We start from the raw sequence: 16,415 nt of genomic DNA on the forward strand, positions 1-16,415 counted from the left end.
GAATATGCATGCATCATACATGCTAGGGGGAGTACAACTGGGGGAATCTGTAGTGGAGAAGGATCTGGGGGTTTTGGTAGATCATAAGCTCAATAATAGCATGCAATGCCAAGCTGCGGTTTCCAAAGCGAGCAAAGTTCTTTCTTGTATTAAGAGAGGTATGGACTCCAGAGAGAGAGATATCATTTTGCCCCTGTTCAAATCATTAGTAAGACCTCATCTGGAATATGCAGTTCAGTTTTGGACACCAGTTCTCAAAAAGGATATCGGGGAACTGGAGAAAGTGCAGAGAAGGGCAACCAAACTGATAAGAGGCATGGGGGAGCTCAGCTATGAGGAAAGATTAGAGGAACTGAATTTGTTCACTCTTGAGAAGAGGAGAATAAGGGGGGATATGATCAACATGTTTAAATATATAAGGGGTCCATATAGTGAACTTGGTGTTGAGTTATTCACTTTACGGTCAACACAGAGGACAAGGGGGCACTCTTTACGACTGGAGGAAAAGAGATTTCATCTCCAAATACGGAAAGGTTTCTTCACAGTAAGAGCTGTGAAAATGTGGAATAGACTCCCTCCAGAGGTGGTTCTGGCCAGATCAGTAGATTGCTTTAAGAAAGGCCTGGATACTTTCCTAAATGTACATAATATAACTGGGTACTGACATTTATAGGTAAAGTTGATCCAGGGAAAATCCGATTGCCTCTCTGGGATCAGGAAGGAATTTTTTCCCCTGCTGTAGCAAATTGGAGCATGCTCTGCTGGGGTTTTTTGCCTTCCTCTGGATCAACTGTGGGTATAGTATTGGGTATATTGGATTGTACGTTTTTTTTTTTTTTTTTTTGTTTTTTTTTTTTTTTATGGTTGACCCTATTCAGAGGGTCAATTGCAATATCGCATATAATATTATATGCGATATTGCAATTGACCCTCTGAATAGATCAAAGAGATGAAAAGAGGGGAAAAATAAAGTATACATGTGAAAGAAGGGGAAACGGAAACCTAAACCATATGTGAAGTAGGAGGAGTGGAGTTTGTGTTTATTCAGTATCGTATTATCAAAAAGAAGCGGAAATGATCTTGAGTAATCCTAATTGATCTCGACCACCCACGTCGACCAAGTGTGTGATCCAGCACAGATCTACTGTTACGCCATATCTAAGACTAAATTAGCTTATCGCCTGAACCTGGGCACTGAAAATGTCGGAAAATGTCTGAGAGTATTTAAACACGTTCCATGGGCGCCAAGTATCGAGAAAGTTTTCAACTTGTTCGTTTGCTTGCGCCAAAGTGTCTTCCATTTCATAAAATTCTTTGACCCTAATTAGCCATTCCTTAGTTGTTGGTACGTGAGTTGATTTCCAATAAAGTGGGATGAGGGACTTGGCCGCATTTAGTAAGTGTTTTGTGAGCGAACGCTTATATCTCCTCAGAGGCCAGCTCGAAATATGCAGCAGGCAACAGGCAGCATCTAAAGGTAGAGTGATCTCAGTGATTTTTTTGATATATTCTCGTACACTGTCCCAGAAATGGGCAATCAAAGGGCAATGCCACCATATGTGTAGCAAAGTTCCACTATCTCCCAAACACCTCCAGCATCGATCCGATGTCTGGGGGAACATCTTATTTAATTTTGTTGGAGTTAGATACCACTGAGTCAAGAGTTTGAAAGCTGTCTCCTGCACTTTGGTGCTGATAGAGCACTTGTGTGATAAGATGCAAGCGTTCCTCCACTGTTTCGGGGTTATGTTTACCTGTAAGGCTTCTGACCACCGCTCTCTGAGTCTGTCATCCATGAGTGTTTTCGTGTTCTGTAGCCACGCATAAATAATTGAGGTAGCCCCACGTACTGGCTCTCCCCCAAGGCACACCGACTCGAAATCTGTCAAAGGCCTAGAAAAGTCTCCCACCTTGTGGTTAGTGCTTACATAGCTTCTAACTTGGAGGTATGTCCAGAAGGGTAAGTCAGTCACATTGTCATTTTGTTTAAGTGTCTGAAAGTCTTTCATTTTGGTTTGATGGTAACAATCTCTTGCTAAAAGAGGTCTGTCACTGTGGGAGGATCTGAGGTGAGGGTTGCCCACCCCTGGGATGAAGTCTGGGTTGTCTCGCAGTGAGGTAAGTGGACCCAAGGTGGATGTAACTCCTGTGTCAGCGGGTATCTCATGGATCACTTTCAGAGTGGTACACGTTAAGGGGTGTTGCTTCAGGTCGTCTGTGTATGAATGCCAAGGTCGCCAAGGTGCAAAGGTAAGTGGTAAGGTTTAAAGGTCCATTTATAATTTCACCCAGTCTTTGGAATCTCTATGACAGTGCCAGTCGATAACCCTTGTTACGTGGGATGCTTTGTAATAGCCCTGTAAGTTGGGTACTCCCAACCCTCCCAGTGCCTTCGCTTTCTGCAGTGTTTCAAGTTTGATTCTCGGATTTTTGTGTGCCCAAATAAATTTCAAAAACATGGTTCTCAGTGTCCTGAACATGGTAGGCGGCAGTTTAATCGGTAATGTGCGCATTAGGTAGAGAAGCCTGGGGAGAACTGTCATTTTAATGACCGCTGCCCTTCCGAACCAAGAGAAAGTTCCAGCGTGCCATTTGCGCAAGTCCGTTTCTATAGATTTTAAAAGAAGGGGGAAATTTTGTTCGTATATTGTCGATAATTGTGGTGTTAAAAACATCCCCAAATATTTCAGTTTTTTGTGGTCCCATTTGAAGGGTGAGTTCTCTATCACCGATGTGAGTGAGTGGTTGGGGAGGGATATGTTCATTGCTTCCGATTTGGAGTAGTTTATCTTTAGGTTGGAGACATAGCTATAATGTTCAAAGGCTTTCATAAGATTGGGGAGAGTAGTGTGGGGCCTGGATATAAAAAATAACAAATCATCGGCATAGGCGGCTACCTTGAACTCACGCCCCCTTACCTGGAATCCCCTGACCGATTTATTTGCATTGACCTGTCTAATAAATGGCTCTAGGGTTAAAATGAATAGGAGTGGTGAAAGGGGGCAGCCTTGTCTTGTACCATTCGTGATATGTACCCGTACCCGTCTAGCCGAGGGGTTATGATAAAGTGCGGAGATCCAGGCCAACATCCTATCACCCAATCCAATATGTCAAGTAGACAAGTAGACAACATGTAGTCCCATGACACGCGGTCGAAGGCCTTCTCCGCGTCCGTGGACAGGAGAAGGCCCTCTGATCCGCTGGAGCCCATTTGGTGGATTAGTAGAAGGGCTTAGGTGACATTATCTTTGGCTTCACGGTCGGGCATAAAACCCACCTGTCCCGGGCCAATTATTTTTTGGAGGTAGGGTCTCAGTCTGTCCGCAAGAATCCTCGCAAAGATTTTCACGTCCAGATTCAACAAGGATATAGGACGATAGCTGGCACAATCGGAGGGGTCTTTACCTGTTTTCGGTATTACTGCTATATAGGCTGAAAGTAAATCTGGGGTTGTGGTCCTGGGTTCGGACAGGGAGTTCAAGGCCGACGCAGGATCTGTCAGCAGGTCTGTAAATGTTTTGTAGTAGATAGCCGTGTACCCATCCGGGCCGGGACTTTTACCTAGCTTTAAATTCTTAATGGCCATTCTAATTTCGGTCATGGTTATTGTGTCTTCAAGGGTGTTAGCTTCCGTCGTGTCAAGAGATGGGAGACCACTTTTACTAAGATAGTCTTTGATTAGTTGTGTTCTATTGCCATCCATACCCGGTTGTTTGTGCTGTGGCGGTAAATTGTAGAGATTTGAGTAAAATGTATGGAAATGTTTAGCAATCTCCTCTGTAGTGACATCTAGTGTCCCATTTTTTTGCTGTCTTATGCCTATAATGCTATTGTTTTGGGTGTGGACTCTTAGCGCCCTCGCCAGCGTCTTGCCTGGTTTGTTGCCCCCCTCGTAGTAGATTTTTTTCCTGAAAAATAAGAACCGTTTGGCTTTAGTATCAAAAAGTGTCTGTAGTTGTTTCCTGGCTGCTAGTAATTCTGTGGCTGTATCCACTGCAAGAGATTGTTTATGTTGGGACTCTAACTTATGGATACGACTTATTAGAGTTTTGATTTCCATTTCTCTCTCCTTTTTCCTTCTAGCCCCTATCGAAATCAATTCCCCCCTTAGAGTACATTTGTGGGCTTCCCAAATCATCAATGGGTCCATCCCTGGGGTGTTATTCTGGGTGAAAAAATTTGACTGGGCCTCTTTGAGTTTGGGTAGATGGGTGGGGTCTGAGAGTATCGAGGAGTTAAGCCTCCAGATCTGGGTCTTTTTTGGCGACTCTGTCATGTCTAATGTTACTGCCACTGGAGCGTGATCGGAGAGGGATTGGGTGCCTATGCAAGCCTCGGAAAGAGTAGGAAGGTCTTTTTGAGTTATAAACAGATAATCTATCCGAGTGTATTTGTTATGTGGTGCTGAATAAAACGTGTAGTCACGTCCATGTGGGTTGAGAAATCTCCACGAGTCTATCAATCCCAACTTATGGAGGAGGCACTTAATGCCTTTCAGGGTTTTGTACCTAGTGCTAGTGTTGCCATTGGAAGTGTCCATTAGGGGATTCAGGGGGATGTTGAAGTCTCCTCCCAGTATCAGACACCCCGTAGCAAACTCCTGCAGCTTATGTACCATATGTTTACAAAATAGCAGGTGTGCTGAGTTTGGGAAGTACACATTTGCTATTGTGATGGGCGTTCCACTGTAGTTCCCTTTTAGGAAAATGTATCTGCCCTCAGGGTCTGTCAGTTGGTCCGTCAGGTCAAAAGGTGCATTCTTACTGACCAGTATCGAGACCCCTTTAGTTTTAGCGAGACTGTTTGTGGCATGATAAACCCTTGTGTAGTTCGAGTCGGCGAGCCTGGGGACGCGGACAGTTTTAAAGTGGGTTTCCTGTAGTAGTATGAAATGTGGCTTACCTTTTTTAATTTCTCTAAGTAACGTGGATCTCTTCTCTGGGGTATTCAATCCCTGTATATTGTGGGATATTACTGTGGGATTGCGCCCTAGAAGAGAGTAAGCCATGGTGCAGACTCAGGAGCGGTGCGGAACTCTATTAATCTGAAAAAGAAATACCGGTGGTCACTTAAGGCGTTCTTAAGGTCGGGGACGTGGGTGGTCAGAACCTCTGAGAGGTGTGACAAGAAGTAAGATAGAGAGGTGGGTGTGAGAACAAAGAAAGGAGAAAAAAGGCAGAAAGTAAGAAAACAAGAAATTGAAAGTGAGAGGAGGAGTGAGTAGAATAGGAATTAAGTTCAACCTCTAGATAGAGCCCTATCTAGAGAACTGTAGTGCGTCTGCAAAGCTTAGTGCAGTGACAGACCACTTGTGGGGGTAGGGGGAGGCGGCTGCCTGGTGTACGAGTCTAACAAAACAAACCGTTAAGTTTAAGCAAAAAAAACTTATGAAGGATATAACTGGCAAAACCGTCCTCCAACGGACACACAGCCTAAGGCTAATAAAAGATATACATCTCCTAACTGGAATAACATATATATGTTTAATTCACCCTATCGTTTAAAGGGTCCTCTCCGTCCCCAGACAGGAGGACCGAGAGGCCCCGCTATCACTGTCACTCCCGCGACGTGAAGACCCGGCCGGCCGCCACCTCCAAAGTGTCACGGTCAAGCCTGCCTCCACCGTCGCAAGGGCCCCAGAACTGCTATAACTTAGATTAATGCTAAAACATCATGAAATAAATTGTGGTACACATCATGTGCAAATAGCAAGCCTGTGACTATCTTAAAGGAAATGAGAGTCAGTGGGGCATGGCCCTAGTAAACTGAGCCTTAAGAAGGCAAAAACAAGAACAAAAAAAAAAAAAAAAAATTCTGCGGTTGAACTGGTCAAAAATAATTCCCTCTGGGATCAAAACAGATAGCCAGGTTGTTGTAAAGGCTTGTAAGCTGGACAGCTCTGCATCAGTCCTCCGTGTGGTCACAATCCCAAAGAGCTCTTGGATTCGGTGTGTTGAATTTGGAGCTTCCTGCTTTGCCTGACTTCATTTTCTTGGAAGACCTTTTTTCAGGTGTGGAAAATGGTGATCTGGATGGGCTCCTGTTGTGTGGTGGTAATGCAAACTCGGCATACCAATCTGGCAAGTCCACTAGGTCCAGGCCGAGTCCCGCACAGAAATCGGGAAGATCCAATGGGGTGCGTAGGATATGCTGGTGCCCATTTGTCGCCACAATGAGGGCAAAGTGGAAACGCCAGGTGTATCTGAGGTCTTTTTCACGAAGTTTGTCCAGTAGTGGGCGCAGAGCCCTACGGTTTTTAAGTGTAATCTGGGATAGATCTTGAAATAACATTATATTCTCTCCATTAAATATGATCCTCTCATTCCTCCTCGCTTTGCGCATTATGTCCTCCTTTAACTGGAAGCTTTGGAGGCAGCAAATGATGTCCCGGGGTGGCGCAGTGTCGGGGCCTCTAGGCCTGAGTGCTCTGTGGGCCCTGATAAAATCAATCACAGTCTCCTCCTGCCTTTCCAGTAGGCTATTAAAGACCCTCTGTAGGGCCGGGGCTATTTGATCTGCCTCCACAGTTTTGGGGATCCCCCGCACCCTAATATTATTCCTCCTGCCTCTATTGTCGAGGTCTTCCAGGTGTCTGTTTACATCTATAAAGTGTTGGGTGTGGGACACAGCAATCTTGTCCATCCTGTCCAGGGCCTTATCTCTCTGTTTCCCTGTATGTTCCGCCGATGCTAATTTTTCAGTGAGGACAGCCAGATTTGTTTTGAGGCCGATTTAATTTCGGCTGTGAAGCCGGACATATCTGCGTATGTTAGGGGCTTGTGAAGTCTTGATTTCCCCCTGTTAATGTCTTCATTAACGTCTGACTCATCGCTGAGGTCTTCCTCGTGGAGCTCTGCCTGCTGCGTCGGCGCCATCTTGGATTCGGTCTTGCCGTTCTCAGCCTCCGGCTTTTGTCTCAATAAAGCCACGATATTCCTGGCTGTGGGAGTCGTCAGCCCTTTGCGGGAACGCGTGTGCGGGGTGCTGTGTAGCTTCCTGGCCGGCATGGAGGGTTCTTGGAAAGGGTGTCAGGCTAACAGGCTGTGTGTCTGACGGAGCTCCTCTAGTGTGCTGCCATCCAAGCCGCGCGCCAAGCCACGCCCCTCTTATTGCAATTTTTTACCAAAAATATGTAGAAGAATACATATCAGCCTAAACCGAGGAAGAATTTTTTTTTTTTTTTTTGGGGGGATATTTATTATAGCAAAAAGTAAAAAATATTGCATTTTTTTTCAAAATTGCCAGTCTTTTTTTGTTTATAGCGCAAAAAATAAAAAAAGCAGAGGTGATCAAATACCACCAAAAGAAAGCTCTATTTGTAGGAAAAAAAGGACGTCAATTTTGTTTGGGTGCAACATCGCACAGCCTGCCAATTATCAGTGAAAGCGACGCAGTGCCGTATCACAAAAAGTGCTCTGGTCCTTAAGGGGGCAAATTCTTCCGGGGCTTAAGTGGTTAAACCAATTTGGAAGGTTCAGCCTGATAAAGAAGAACTGTTGATTAATGTTAATTAATTAATTAATTAATTAATTTTCAAACAAATTGTTGCTTCCTATGAGAGTTATCAAAGACTGTAAAAACTCTAAATATACTAACCTCTTAAAGTGGTACAATATTAAAGAGTTACAGGCAGAATTAACACCTTCCTGCATGGCCTATAGCATAATGACCGGGCATAATGACCTTTCCTATCCTGACTGGACATCATATGATGTCCTGAAAAAAGAGAGAAGAGGTCTTGCGAGCCACAATGACCCTATGCCTTACTGTAAAAATCTACAAATACCCAGCTGCAGCCACAGGTCACGTATTCATAGCCGTGCGTTTCAGTGTAAATGGAAAAAATGCATTGCGCTTAGGTATATATTCACCTTATCAATCTAAAAGTGCCCAGTGTATGTGCTTCCAATCTCAAATCAAAATATAAAATATGTGACATATAATTAAATCCACCGTATTATTGAATATAAAATACCAGTATATTGCGCTTAATGATAAGCGACCTATTTATATATAAAGGACATAACCAAATAAATATCAATAAATGCGCCTGAAATTTACATCAAAGTGCCATGCATAAATCCAATCTAAAGTGCTACGTGCAAGGAAAACTGCTTATATACAATAGTGGCAAGTGAAAAGGCATGCATTGTAAATACGATAATTAGCATACAAACTGTGAAAAAAAACTCTATAAGCAATAAGTGATAAAAACATATAAAAAACCATATATATTAATTGGGTGATAATAGTCTTTTAAATGTGAGGAAAATCTTCCAAATCCATATCACGTAACAGTGTGTGGCGGAAAAGAATCCAATGGTGCAAAAAGGTGCTTCACATGGGAGACGGATCGTGGAACCACAGTGCCCAAATGTGCCCTGGTGACCCCCAAAGTAGCTGCGCTCACCTCTGAGCGTGTGACACAGGGATTAGCTGCGTCCAAACACGCTTTGGAGCCACCCCTGGGCTCAGTAATCAGGACACCAGATGATCTCCCATCAAGCTCTCTTAGGACTCCATAGGCATCATACCAAAAGAAAAAGAAGGGACTGCATAGTGTAATATCGCCAAAATATTTAATAGTAACTAGTGTAAACAATCCCCACACCGGGGTACTCACATTGCATAGGTGCTTAATGTGCACCAAACAGTACAGGCAGAATATACGTCCGGAAATGCTGATTCAATGCGCTGTGGGGTGTTCAGATCATTCCAGCCCAGCTCAGTGCTGCTCGCTCCGTCCTGGCCCCTCCCCTACGCGTGTTCGACACTGGACACTTCGAGGCTGGAATGATCTGAACACCCCACAGCGCATTGAATCAGCATTTCCGGACGTATATTCTGCCTGTACTGTTTGGTGCACATTAAGCACCTATGCAATGTGAGTACCCCGGTGTGGGGATTGTTTACACTAGTTACTATTAAATATTTTGGCGATATTACACTATGCAGTCCCTTCTTTTTCTTTTGGTATGATGCCTATGGAGTCCTAAGAGAGCTTGATGGGAGATCATCTGGTGTCCTGATTACTGAGCCCAGGGGTGGCTCCAAAGCGTGTTTGGACGCAGCTAATCCCTGTGTCACACGCTCAGAGGTGAGCGCAGCTACTTTGGGGGTCACCAGGGCACATTTGGGCACTGTGGTTCCACGATCCGTCTCCCATGTGAAGCACCTTTTTGCACCATTGGATTCTTTTCCGCCACACACTGTTACGTGATATGGATTTGGAAGATTTTCCTCACATTTAAAAGACTATTATCACCCAATTAATATATATGTTTTTTTATATGTTTTTATCACTTATTGCTTATAGAGTTTTTTTTCACAGTTTGTATGCTAATTATCGTATTTACAATGCATGCCTTTTCACTTGCCACTATTGTATATAAGCAGTTTTCCTTGCACGTAGCACTTTAGATTGGATTTATGCATGGCACTTTGATGTAAATTTCAGGCGCATTTATTGATATTTATTTGGTTATGTCCTTTATATATAAATAGGTCGCTTATCATTAAGCGCAATATACTGGTATTTTATATTCAATAATACGGTGGATTTAATTATATGTCACATATTTTATATTTTGATTTGAGATTGGAAGCACATACACTGGGCACCTTTAGATTGATAAGGTGAATATATCATATGATGTCCTGTCAGAAAAGGTCACGCAGCGGCATGATCAATGTACGGGCTTGCTGCCAGAACCATGTGACCACTGTGACCAATCACAGAAGGTCACATGACAATTGTACACAATGGGTGGCTTCCTTTCATGCCATCCATTGTGTACAATTGTGTTGCTAGCTGTTATTGGTCAATTTGATCACATGTACAGACAGGGTCATTCACAGCCCTTCTGTGCCATGTGTTTAGCTTTAACAATTCACAGCTAATCACAACAAAACAAACTTAATTAATCAGTTTCATTCAGTAAAATGCTTCCTTATAGCAATGTAATTCACTGCTATAAGCAAACATAACGTGTAAAAAAAAAAGCAAAAAAAATATCCTGATCATTTCACTAGAGTAGTACAATTGTAACATTATATTGCTCTGGTCATGGTGTGTTAAAAAAAATTGTGAAAACAAATGTAATAAAAAATGTAAAACATTTTTAAAAAATTATAACTTTTTTTTGTACTGTCACCAGTCAGTAAAATTAAGACAAAAAATGACAACTTCAACCCACCATGACTCTTACTAAATACCTTGGACTGTCTACTTTCCAAAAAGGGGTAATTTGGGGGGTATTTGTACTGTCCTGACATTTTTGGGCCTCAAGAAATGAGCCATTAGGATTTACCAATTTTAAGATATATCCCATAGTGTACTCTATAACTGTCCTACAGACTAAATAATATACACTGATTTTGGTTATTTTTGTCAAAGAAATGTAGCAGAATACATTTTGGGCTAAATTTATGAAGAACAATTATTTATTTGCATAATTTTATAACAGAAACAAAGAAAAACGTGCTTTTTTTTTTTTACAAATGTATTTTTACGGTTACTTAGCAAAACATAAAAAAACCCAGTGGTGATAAACCACTTCAGCCCCGGAAGGATTTACCACCTTCCTGACCAAGCCCTTTTTTTGCGATGCGTTGCTTTAACTGACAATTGCGCGGTTGTGCGACCTTGTACCCTAACAAAATTGACATCCTTTTTTTCCCATAAATGGAGCTATTTTATCACCAATGCAATTTTTATTTTTTGCCCTATAAACAAAAAAGAATATATAAGGGGGAGTTGGGACTTTAAATGAGGCACACTAATGTGCCTCCATCCCGAATATGGGTACACTTAAAAGGGAAGTTGGGACTTTATATGAAGCGCTTGGGTAGTGGAGGTAAAATAGACCATAGTAAAAAATACATTAAGAAATGTTTATTACTTGTAAATAATATCAGACAATAAAAGAGTATTCATTTCATATACAGTAAACAATTCATTAATGGTCATAGGAGATGTACACATGACATAAACATGATAAAAATTGTATATACGTAAAACAGCACATGATCCAATGTAAATAAAACAGTAATGTAGCGTAGTGTTGCTAGCAACAACAAACCTGATACGGACACATGCACCCATATGGTGAATGTGCATTTCTTGAGTAAGAAAGAATTGATGTAATTAAGGAGAACATATGGTATAAAAAACTATGGTTCCATGTGAGATGTAGCTGGGGCATCGTAAATACAAAGCTCGACGCGTTTCGTGGGTGTCCCCACTCATCAGGAGCTGATGCGATTGAGTTTCCTAAAGGATATATCACTCACCTGTAAGCACGGTTCCCCATATACACACACTATTCACACCATCACTTTTCTCGAAACTCTCTGGGTACTCTATCTACTCTTCAACTAATATTACTCATAAATATATTATTTTAAACCAGATATACACCTAATGGAATATATTATTCTGTTCCCAGAATTGTTTGTCCCTACGATAGTACATCTTCACTTGTGGATACATCTTGCCCCATTTTATTTCTTTCTTCCTGCTCGATGTCGCATCTATAATTATGCCGCCTCGGCTCCCGTGGAGAGGCAATGTCCCTGGCCCACCCTGCTCCCACCACAGCACACTGCACTTGTTACCTGATTCGGTGAGTGCGCTTGGTAAAAACAGCTATAGATACCTAATGTTCATTTCTAGGGATGAGCTTCGAGTTCGAGTCGAACTCATGTTCGACTCGAACATTGGCTGTTCGCAAGTTCACCGAACAGCGAACAATTTGTGGTGTTCGCGGCAAATTCGAATGCCGCGGAACACCCTTTAAAAGTCTATGGGAGAAATCAAAAGTGCTAATTTTAAAGGCTAATATGCAAGTTATTGTCATAAAAAGTGTTTGGGGACCTGGGTCCTGCCCCAGGGGACATGGATCAATGCAAAAAAAAGTTTTAAAAACGGCCGTTTTTTCAGGAGCAGTGATTTTAATAATACTTAAAGTCAATCAATAAAAGTGTAATATCCCTTTAAATTTCGTACCTGGGGGGTGTCTATAGTGTGCCTGTAAAGGGGCGCATGTTTCCTGTGTTTAGAACAGTCTGACAGCAAAATGACATTTTGAAGGAAAAAACTCATTTAAAACTACCCGCGGCTATTGCATTGCCGACAATACACATAGAAGTTCATTGATAAAAACGGCATGGGAATTCCCCAAAGGGGAACCCCGAACCAAAATTAAAAAAAAAAAATGACGTGGGGGTCCCCCTAAATTCCATACCAGGCCCTTCAGGTCTGGTATGGATATTAAGGGGAACCCCGGCCAAAATTTAAAAAAAAAAATGACGTGGGGTTCCCCCTAAATTCCATACCAGACCCTTCAGGTCTGGTATGGATTTTAAGGGGAACCCCGCGCCAAAAAAAAAAAAAAAAAACGGCGTGGGGTCCCCCCAAAAATCCATACCAGACCCTTATCCGAGCACGCAACCTGGCAGGCCGCAGGAAAAGATGGGGGGACAAGAGTGCAGCCCCCCCTCCCTCCTGAACCGTACCAGGCCACATGCCCTCAACATTGGGAGGGTGCTTTGGGGTAGCCCCCCAAAACACCTTGTCCCCATGTTGATGAGGACAAGGGCCTCATCCCCACAACCCTGGCCGGTGGTTGTGGGGGTCTGCGGGCGGGGGGCTTATCGGAATCTGGAAGCCCCCTTTAACAAGGTGACCCCCAGATCCCGGCCCCCCCCCTGTGTGAAATTGTAAGGGGGTACATAAGTACCCCTACCATTTCACGAAAAAAGTGTCAAAAATGTTAAAAATGACAAGAGACAGTTTTTGACAATTCCTTTATTTAAATGCTTCTTCTTTCTTCTATCTTCCTTCATCTTCTGGTTCTTCTGGCTCTTCTGGTTCTTCTGGTTCTTCCTCCGGCATTCTCGTCCAGCATCTCCTCCGCGGCGTCTTCTGTCTTCTTCTCCTCGGGCCGCTCCGCACCCATGGCATGGGGGGGAGGCTCCCGCTCTTCTCTTCTTCTCTTCTTCTTTTCTTCTTTTCTTCTTTTCTTCTCTTCTTCTCTTCTTCTTCATTTTCTTCTCCGGGCCGCTCCGCAATCCATGCTGGCATGGAGGGAGGCTCCCGCTGTGTGACGGCGCTCCTCGTCTGACAGTTCTTAAATAACGGGGGGCGGGGCCACCCGGTGACCCCGCCCCCCTCTGACGCACGGTGACTTGACGGGACTTCCCTGTGGCATTCCCCGTGACGTCACAGGGAAGTCCCGTCAAATCACCGTGCGTCAGAGGGGGGCGGGGTCACCGGGTGGCCCCGCCCCCCCGTTATTTAAGAACTGTCAGACGAGGAGCGCCGTCACACAGCGGGAGCCTCCCTCCATGCCAGCATGGATTGCGGAGCGGCCCGGAGAAGAAAATGAAGAAGAAGAGAAGAAGAGAAGAAAAGAAGAAAAGAAGAAAAGAAGAAGAGAAGAAGAGAAGAGCGGGAGCCTCCCCCCCATGCCATGGGTGCGGAGCGGCCCGAGGAGAAGAAGACAGAAGACGCCGCGGAGGAGATGCTGGACGAGAACGCCGGAGGAAGAACCAGAAGAACCAGAAGAGCCAGAAGAACCAGAAGATGAAGGAAGATAGAAGAAAGAAGAAGCATTTAAATAAAGGAATTGTCAAAAACTGTCTCTTGTCATTTTTAACATTTTTGACACTTTTTTCGTGAAATGGTAGGGGTACTTATGTACCCCCTTACCATTTCACACAGGGGGGGGACCGGGATCTGGGGGTCACCTTGTTAAAGGGGGCTTCCAGATTCCGATAAGCCCCCCGCCCGCAGACCCCCACAACCACCGGCCAGGGTTGTGGGGATGAGGCCCTTGTCCTCATCAACATGGGGCCAAGGTGTTTTGGGGGCTACCCCAAAGCACCCTCCCAATGTTGAGGGCATGTGGCCTGGTACGGTTCAGGAGGGAGGGGGGGCCGCACTCTCGTCCCCCCCTCTTTTCCTGCGGCCTGCCAGGTTGCGTGCTCGGATAAGGGTCTGGTATGGATTTTTGGGGGGACCCCACGCCGTTTTTTTTTTTTTTTTTGGCGCGGGGTTCCCCTTAAAATCCATACCAGACCTGAAGGGTCTGGTATGGAATTTAGGGGGAACCCCACATCATTTTTTTTTTTAAATTTTGGCCGGGGTTCCCCTTAATATCCATACCAGACCTGAAGGGCCTGGTATGGAATTTAGGGGGACCCCCACGTCATTTTTTTTTTTTAATTTTGGTTCGGGGTTCCCCTTTGGGGAATTCCCATGCCGTTTTTATCAATGAACTTCTATGTGTATTGTCGGCAATGCAATAGCCGCGGGTAGTTTTAAATGAGTTTTTTCCTTCAAAATGTCATTTTGCTGTCAGACTGTTCTAAACACAGGAAACATGCGCCCCTTTACAGGCACACTATAGACACCCCCCAGGTACGAAATTTAAAGGGATATTACACTTTTATTGTTTGACTTTAAGCATTATTAAAATCACTGCTCCTGAAAAAACGGCCGTTTTTAAAACTTTTTTTGCATTGATCCATGTCCCCTGGGGCAGGACCCAGGTCCCCAAACACTTTTTATGACAATAACTTGCATATAAGCCTTGAAAATTAGCACTTTTGATTATTCATGTTCGTGTCCCATAGACTTTAACGGTGTTCGCATGTTCGAACGAACTTTTTTCCTGTTCGCATGTTCTGGTGCGAACCGAACAGGGGGGTGTTCGGCTCATCCCTATTCATTTCATTATTTTCTACTTTTCTACATGGACTCTATGGTTCACTATACTTTTATATATATCCTTTAGGAAACTCAATCGCATCAGCTCCTGATGAGTGAGGACACCCACGAAACGCGTCGAGCTTTGTATTTACGATGCCCCAGCTACATCTCACATGGAACCATAGTTTTTTATACCATATGTTCTCCTTAATTACATCAATTCTTTCTTACTCAAGAAATGCACATTCACCATATGGGTGCATGTGTCGGTATCAGGTTTGTTGTTGCTAGCAACACTACGCTACATTACTGTTTTATTTACATTGGATCATGTGCTGTTTTACGTATATACAATTTTTATCATGTTTATGTCATGTGTACATCTCCTATGACCATTAATGAATTGTTTACTGTATATGAAATGAATACACTTTTATTGTCTGATATTATTTACAAGTAATAAACATTTCTTAATGTATTTTTTACTATGGTCTATTTTACCTCCACTACCCAAGCGCTTCATATAAAGTCCCAACTTCCCTTTTAAGTGTACCCATATTCGGGATGGAGGCACATTAGTGTGCCTCATTTAAAGTCCCAACTCCCCCTTATATATCCATATATTACCGAGATGGAAGCAATTGGTTATATGGGATTGGTAGTGCTCCCCTACCCTCCCTGTGTGAGGTCTGCCCCTACTCAAAAGGTATCATTATGTATAGGATATTGTCCTGGTTATACGTTTAAAGATACATTATTCTTTAGTCGTGGACACATTATTGTCTATTTCATTTATTTATTTCAATTTTTATATGCAGCATCTTGGTTACCGATCTCATGCCCCACATGGCTTTTTCCCTTACAGACGCCCTAGACATATCTTCCACCTGACCAGCATTCGTGCCTTGTGTGTTGTGACTGGGCGTTGGTTGGTGCTGGGCTCTCCTCCCTGCGGGAGCAGTGATGCGCCAGTGGGTCCTCCCCTTTTCCCCATCTACTTTGTGATCGGGGGATCGGGTGGACGCCCCTCTGCGCATCGGCGCCACGCCCCCTGCGTCGTGCGCGTGACGTCAGTCTTTGACGTCACTGCGCCGACGTTCAGTGTTTTCCATCTCAGTGTCCTTAGGGAGGAGCCTTTCCACGCCGACGGCTGAGTGCTACTCGGTTCAGGTGCGGCGGCTCCTCCTCTGCGTCACCCACAGGGTGTTGGCGGCATACTTATATTCCCCATTTGGAGCTGGCTGCTTACACGGCCAGTTTCTTTCTGGGATCTCTGCAGACCAGCCCCACATTCACGTTCGGCTGGTGGTGCCTTCTGATGCTGCATTTGGGTAGGTTCGTTGTCCCCTTTCTTCTCCTCCTCCTTTTGCTTTGTTTTTTGTTGTTCCTTGGTTTTGTGTCTATCTCTATGGTGATTCTGCCTTATTCCCACTCATTAGTCACTTCTCACCTTTAATCTCTCCTTTACTTTTTGCTGTTATGCTTTCATCCCCTTTGGTCACTCCCACTTCTACCCTCATGTCACTCACCTGTAAGCACGGTTCCCCATATACACACACTATTCACACCATCACTTTTCTCGAAACTCTCTGGGTACTCTATCTACTCTTCAACTAATATTACTCATAAATATATTATTTTAAACCAGATATACACCTAATGGAATATATTATTCTGTTCCCAGAATTGTTTGTCCCTACGA

Source organism: Aquarana catesbeiana, linkage group LG10 (genome assembly GCF_042186555.1).
Source record: "Aquarana catesbeiana isolate 2022-GZ linkage group LG10, ASM4218655v1, whole genome shotgun sequence".
NCBI lineage: Eukaryota > Metazoa > Chordata > Amphibia > Anura > Ranidae > Aquarana > Aquarana catesbeiana.